Source organism: Aptenodytes patagonicus, chromosome 1 (genome assembly GCF_965638725.1).
Source record: "Aptenodytes patagonicus chromosome 1, bAptPat1.pri.cur, whole genome shotgun sequence".
Lineage (NCBI taxonomy): Eukaryota > Metazoa > Chordata > Aves > Sphenisciformes > Spheniscidae > Aptenodytes > Aptenodytes patagonicus.
Window position 1 is genome coordinate 107,936,885 of NC_134949.1, and position 7,793 is coordinate 107,944,677.

Here is a 7,793-nt window from a genome sequence, read left to right on the forward strand (position 1 = left end):
TCCTCCTCTCCTTTCACCCACCTGCTCCCATATTCTTGCCTTTGCCGCCTTCCAGCGCCGACTCTTCCTCTCCTTTCACGCACCTGTCGCCATATTCCGCCTTACCCGCCTTCCACCGCCAACTCTTCCTCTCCTTTCACACACCTGCCGCCATATTCTCGCCTTTGCCGCCTTCCAACAACGACTCTTCCTCTCTTTTCACACACCTGCCGCCATATTCTCGCCTTTGCCACCTTCCAGCGCCAACTCTTCCTCTGCTTTCACGCACCTGCAACCATATTCTCTCCTTTGCCGCCTTCCACCGCCAACTCCTCCTCTCCTTTCACGCACCTGCCGCCATATTCTCACCTTTGCCGCCTTCCACCGCAGACTTTTCCTCTCCTTTCACGCACCTGCGATTCCTACACTCGTTTGCCGCCTTCCAGTGCCGACTCATCCTCTCCTTTAACGCTCCTGCCGTCATATTCTCGCCTTTGCCGCCTTCCACCCTGACTCTTCCTCTCCTTTCACGCACCTGTCACCATATTCTCGCCTTTGCGGCCTTCCACCGCCGACTCCTCCTCTCCTTTGACGCAGCTGCCAACATTTTCTAGCCTTTGCCGCCTTCCAGCGCCGACTCCTCCTCTCTTTTCTTGCAGTTTTGTGCCATGCTCTCGCGTTTGCCGCCTTCCACCGCCGAATCCTCCTCTCCTTTCACGCACCTGCTGCCATATTCCCGCCTTTGCCGCCTTCCAGCTCCAACTCCTCCTCTCCTTTCACGCACCTGCCGCCATATTCTCACCTTTGCCGCCTTCCACCGCCGACTCTTCCTCTCCTTTCACGCACCTGCGCCTCCTACACTCGTTTGCCGCCTTCCACCGCCGACTCTTCCTCTCCTTTCACGCACCTGCGCCTCCTCCAATCGTTTGCCGCCTTCCACCGCCAACTCCTCCTCTCCTTTTACGCACCTGCCGCCATATTCTCGCCTTGGCCGCCTTCCACCGCCGACTCTTCCTCTCCTTTCACGCACCTGCCGTTATATTCTCGCCTTTGCCGCCTTCCAGCGCCGACTCCTCCTCTCCTTTCACGCACCTGCCACCATATTCTCGCCTTTACCGCCTACCACCGCCGACTCCTCCTCTCCTTTCATGCACCTGCTACCATATTCTCGCCTTTGCCGCCTTCCAGCGCCGACTCCTCCTCTCCTTTCACGCACCTGCCGCCATATTATCACGTTTGCCGCCTTCCACCGCCGACTCCTCCTCTCCTTTCACCCACCTGCTCCCATATTCTCGCCTTTGCCGCCTTCCAGCGCCGACTCTTCCTCTCCTTTCACGCACCTGCTGCCACATTCTCGCCTTACCCGCCTTCCACCGCCGACTCTTCCTCTCATTTCACACACCTGCTGCCATATTCTCGCCTTTGCCGCCTTCCAACAACGACTCTTCCTCTCTTTTCACACACCTGCCGCCATATTCTCGCCTTTGCCACCTTCCAGCGCCAACTCTTCCTCTGCTTTCACGCACCTGCCACCATATTCTCGCCTTTGCTGCCTTCTACCGCCAACTCCTCCTCTCCTTTCACGCACCTGCCGCCATATTCTCACCTTTGCCGCCTTCCACCGCCGACTTTTCCTCTCTTTTCACGCACCTGCGCCTCCTACACTCGTTAGCTGCCTTCCAGTGCCGACTCATCCTCTCCTTTCACGCACCTGCCGCCATATTCTCGCCTTTACCGCCTTCCACCCTGACTCTTCCTCTCCTTTCACGCACCTGTCGCCGTATTCTCGCCTTTGCCGCCTTCCAGCTCCAACTCCTCCTCTCCTTTCACGCACCTGCCGCCATATTGTCCCATTTGTTGCGTTCCAGCGCTGACTCTTCATCTCCTTTCACGCAGCTGCCGCCATATTCTCGCCTTTGACGCCTTCCACCGCCAACTCCTCCTCTCCTTTCACGCACCTGCCACCATATCCTTGCCTTTGCTACCTTCCAGCGCCGACTCTTCCTCTCCTTTCACGCACCTGCCGCCTCCTACACTCGTTTGCCGCCTTCCTGTGCCGACCGTTCCTCTACTTTCAGGCAGCTGCCGTCATATTCTTGCCTTTGCCGCCTTCCACCGCCGACTCCTCCTCTCCATTCACGCAGTTGATGCCTTCTTCTCTCATTTGCCGCCTTCCACCCCCAACACCTCCTCTCCTTTCACGCACCTGTCGCCATATTCTCGCCTTTGCCGCCTTCCCGCTCCAACTCCTCCTCTCCTTTCACGCACCTGCCGCCATATTCTCCCATTTGTCGCGTTCCAGCACTGACTCTTCATCTCCTTTAACGCAGCTGCCGCGATATTCTCGCTTTTGCCGCCTTCCACCGCCGACTCTTCCTCTCCTTTCACGCACCTGCCGTCATATTCTCGCCTTTGCCGCCTTCCAGTGCCGACTTTTCCTCTCCTTTCACGCTCCTGCGATTCCTACACTCGTTTGCCGCCTTCCAGTGCCGACTCATCCTCTCCTTTAACGCTCCTGCCGTCATATTCTCGCCTTTGCCGCCTTCCACCCTGACTCTTCCTCTCCTTTCACGCACCTGCGCCTCCTACACTCGTTTGCCGCCTTCCACCGCCGACTCTTCCTCTCCTTTCACGCACCTGCGCCTCCTACACTCGTTTGCCGCCTTCCACCGCCAACTCCTCCTCTCCTTTTACGCACCTGCCGCCATATTCTCGCCTTGGCCACCTTCCACCGCCGACTCTTCCTCTCCTTTCACGCACCTGCCGCCATATTCTCGCCTTTGCCGCCTTCCAGCGCCGACTCCTCCTCTCCTTTCACGCACCTGCCACCATATTCCTGCCTTACCCGCCTTCCACCGCCGACTCTTCCTCTCCTTTCACGCACCTGCCATCATATTCTCGCCTTTGCCGCCTTCCAGCGCCGACTCCTCCTCTCCTTTCACGCACCTGCCACCATATTCCCGCCTTTGCCGCCTACCACCGCCGACTCCTCCTCTCCTTTCATGCACCTGCTACCATATTCTCGCCTTTGCCGCCTTCCAGCGCCGACTCCTCCTCTCCTTTCACGCACCTGCCGCCATATTATCACATTTGCCGCCTTCCACCGCCGACTCCTCCTCTCCTTTCACCCACCTGCTCCCATATTCTCGCCTTTGCCGCCTTCCAGCGCCGACTCTTCCTCTCCTTTCACGCACCTGCTGCCACATTCTCGCCTTACCCGCCTTCCACTGCCGACTCTTCCTCTCATTTCACACACCTGCCGCCATATTCTCGCCTTTGCCGCCTTCCAACAACGACTCTTCCTCTCTTTTCACACACCTGCCGCCATCTTCTCGCCTTTGCCACCTTCCAGCGCCAACTCTTCCTCTGCTTTCACGCACCTGCCGCCATATTCTCGCCTTTGCTGCCTTCCAGCGCCGACTCCTCCTCTCCTTTCACGCACCTGCCGCCATATTATCACGTTTGCCGCCTTCCACCGCCAACTCCTCCTCTCCTTTCACCCACCTGCTCCCATATTCTTGCCTTTGCCGCCTTCCAGCGCCGACTCTTCCTCTCCTTTCACGCACCTGTCGCCATATTCCGCCTTACCCGCCTTCCACCGCCAACTCTTCCTCTCCTTTCACACACCTGCCGCCATATTCTCGCCTTTGCCGCCTTCCAACAACGACTCTTCCTCTCTTTTCACACACCTGCCGCCATATTCTCGCCTTTGCCACCTTCCAGCGCCAACTCTTCCTCTGCTTTCACGCACCTGCAACCATATTCTCTCCTTTGCCGCCTTCCACCGCCAACTCCTCCTCTCCTTTCACGCACCTGCCGCCATATTCTCACCTTTGCCGCCTTCCACCGCAGACTTTTCCTCTCCTTTCACGCACCTGCGATTCCTACACTCGTTTGCCGCCTTCCAGTGCCGACTCATCCTCTCCTTTAACGCTCCTGCCGTCATATTCTCGCCTTTGCCGCCTTCCACCCTGACTCTTCCTCTCCTTTCACGCACCTGTCACCATATTCTCGCCTTTGCGGCCTTCCACCGCCGACTCCTCCTCTCCTTTGACGCAGCTGCCAACATTTTCTAGCCTTTGCCGCCTTCCAGCGCCGACTCCTCCTCTCTTTTCTTGCAGTTTTGTGCCATGCTCTCGCGTTTGCCGCCTTCCACCGCCGAATCCTCCTCTCCTTTCACGCACCTGCTGCCATATTCCCGCCTTTGCCGCCTTCCAGCTCCAACTCCTCCTCTCCTTTCACGCACCTGCCGCCATATTCTCACCTTTGCCGCCTTCCACCGCCGACTCTTCCTCTCCTTTCACGCACCTGCGCCTCCTACACTCGTTTGCCGCCTTCCACCGCCGACTCTTCCTCTCCTTTCACGCACCTGCGCCTCCTACAATCGTTTGCCGCCTTCCACCGCCAACTCCTCCTCTCCTTTTACGCACCTGCCGCCATATTCTCGCCTTGGCCGCCTTCCACCGCCGACTCTTCCTCTCCTTTCACGCACCTGCCGTTATATTCTCGCCTTTGCCGCCTTCCAGCGCCGACTCCTCCTCTCCTTTCACGCACCTGCCACCATATTCTCGCCTTTACCGCCTACCACCGCCGACTCCTCCTCTCCTTTCACGCACCTCCTGCCATATTCTCGCCTTTGCCGCCTTCCAGCGCCGACTCCTCCTCTCCTTTCACGCACCTGCCGCCATATTATCACGTTTGCCGCCTTCCACCGCCGACTCCTCCTCTCCTTTCACCCACCTGCTCCCATATTCTCGCCTTTGCCGCCTTCCAGCGCCGACTCTTCCTCTCCTTTCACGCACCTGCTGCCACATTCTCGCCTTACCCGCCTTCCACCGCCGACTCTTCCTCTCATTTCACACACCTGCCGCCATATTCTCGCCTTTGCCGCCTTCCAACAACGACTCTTCCTCTCTTTTCACACACCTGCCGCCATATTCTCGCCTTTGCCACCTTCCAGCGCCAACTCTTCCTCTGCTTTCACGCACCTGCCACCATATTCTCGCCTTTGCTGCCTTCTACCGCCAACTCCTCCTCTCCTTTCACGCACCTGCCGCCATATTCTCACCTTTGCCGCCTTCCACCGCCGACTTTTCCTCTCCTTTCACGCACCTGCGCCTCCTACACTCGTTTGCTGCCTTCCAGTGCCGACTCATCCTCTCCTTTCACGCACCTGCCGCCATATTCTCGCCTTTACCGCCTTCCACCCTGACTCTTCCTCTCCTTTCATGCACCTGTCGCCATATTCTCGCCTTTGCCGCCTTCCAGCTCCAACTCCTCCTCTCCTTTCACGCACCTGCCGCCATATTGTCCCATTTGTTGCGTTCCAGCGCTGACTCTTCCTCTCCTTTCACGCACCTGTCGCCATATTCTCGCCTTTGCCGCCTTCCACCGCCAACTCCTCCTCTCCTTTCACGCACCTGCCACCATATCCTTGCCTTTGCTACCTTCCAGCGCCGACTCTTCCTCTCCTTTCACGCACCTGCCGCCTCCTACACTCGTTTGCCGCCTTCCTGTGCCGACCGTTCCTCTACTTTCAGGCAGCTGCCGTCATATTCTTGCCTTTGCCGCCTTCCACCGCCGACTCCTCCTCTCCATTCACGCAGTTGATGCCTTCTTCTCTCGTTTGCCGCCTTCCACCCCCAACACCTCCTCTCCTTTCACGCACCTGTCGCCATATTCTCGCCTTTGCCGCCTTCCAGCTCCAACTCCTCCTCTCCTTTCACGCACCTGCCGCCATATTCTCCCATTTGTCGCGTTCCAGCACTGACTCTTCATCTCCTTTAACGCAGCTGCCGCGATATTCTCGCTTTTGCCGCCTTCCACCGCCGACTCTTCCTCTCCTTTCACGCACCTGCCGTCATATTCTCGCCTTTGCCGCCTTCCAGTGCCGACTTTTCCTCTCCTTTCACGCTCCTGCGATTCCTACACTCGTTTGCCGCCTTCCAGTGCCGACTCATCCTCTCCTTTAACGCTCCTGCCGTCATATTCTCGCCTTTGCCGCCTTCCACCCTGACTCTTCCTCTCCTTTCACGCACCTGCGCCTCCTACACTCGTTTGCCGCCTTCCACCGCCGACTCTTCCTCTCCTTTCACGCACCTGCGCCTCCTACACTCGTTTGCCGCCTTCCACCGCCAACTCCTCCTCTCCTTTTACGCACCTGCCGCCATATTCTCGCCTTGGCCACCTTCCACCGCCGACTCTTCCTCTCCTTTCACGCACCTGCCATCATATTCTCGCCTTTGCCGCCTTCCAGCGCCGACTCCTCCTCTCCTTTCACGCACCTGCCACCATATTCCCGCCTTACCCGCCTTCCACCGCCGACTCTTCCTCACATTTCACACACCTGCCGCCATATTCTCGCCTTTGCCGACTTCCAGCGCCAACTCTTCCTCTGCTTTCACGCACCTGCCGCCACATTCTCGCCTTTGCCACCTTCCACCGCCGACTCTTCCTCTCCTTTCACGCACCTGCCACCATATTCTCGCCTTTGCCGCCTTCCACCCTGACTCTTCCTCTCCTTTCACGCACCTGCCGCCATATTCTCACCTTTGCCGCCTTCCACCGCCGACTTTTCCTCTCCTTTCACGCATCTGCCGCCATTTTCTAGCCTTTGCCGACTTCCAGCTCCAACTCCTCCTCTCCTTTCACGCACCTGCCGCCATATTCTCACCTTTGCCGCCTTCCACCGCCGACTCTTCCTCTCCTTTCACGCACCTGTCGCCATATTCTCGCCTTTGCGGCCTTCCACCGCCGACTCCTCCTCTCCTTTCACGCATCTGCCGCCATTTTCTAGCCTTTACCGCCTTCCAGCTCCAACTCCTCCTCTCCTTTCACGCACCTGCCGCCATATTCTCACCTTTGCCGCCTTCCAGCGCCGACTCTTCCTCTCCTTTCACGCACCTGCCACCATTTTCTCGCCTTTGCCGCCTTCCAGCGCCGACTCCTCCTCTCCTTTCATGCACCTGCTGCCATATTCTCGCCTTTGCCGCCTTCCACTGCCGACTCTTCCTCTCCTTTCACGCACCTGCACCTCCTACACTCGTTTGCCGCCTTCCAGTGCCGACTCATCCTCTACTTTCACGCAGCTGCCGCCATATTCTCGCCTTTGCCGCCATCCACCGCCGACTCCTCCTCTCCTTTGATGCAGCTGCCGCCATTTTCTCGCCTTTGCCGCCTTCCACCGACGACTCCTCCTCTGCTTTCACGCAGCTAACGCAATATTCTAGCCTTTGCCGCCTTCCACCCCCGACTCCTCCTCTCCTTTCATGCACCTGCCGCCACCTTCCCTCGTTTGCCGCCTCCCATCTCCAACTCCTCCTCTCCTTTCACGCACCTACCGCCATATTCTCGCGTTTGTCGCCGTCCAGCACCGACCCTTCCTCTCGTGTCACGCAGCTACCGCCACCTCCTGCTCTTGGTTGGCGCACACGCCGCTTCCTTCCGCTCCTTGCTGCTGTCTTACACCGCCTCCGACATCCGGCGCTGCCTTCTCTACGCCTATCGCTGCCTTCCAACGCCGCCTCCTCCTCTTCTTTCGCGCCGCCTGCTGCCGTCACCACCTTCTTTCGTTTGCCGCTTTCCACCCGCGACTCCTCCTCTCCTTTCACGCAGCTGCCGCCATATTCTTGCGTTTGCTGCCTTCCAGCGCCGACTCTTCCTCTCCTTTCACGCATCTACCGCCATACTCTCGCGTTTGTCGCCTTCCAGCGCCGACTCTTCCTCTTGTGTCACGCAGCTGCCACCACCTCCTGCTCTCGGTTGGCACACACGCCGCTTCCTTCTCCTCTTTCTTGTTTTCTTACGCCGCCTCC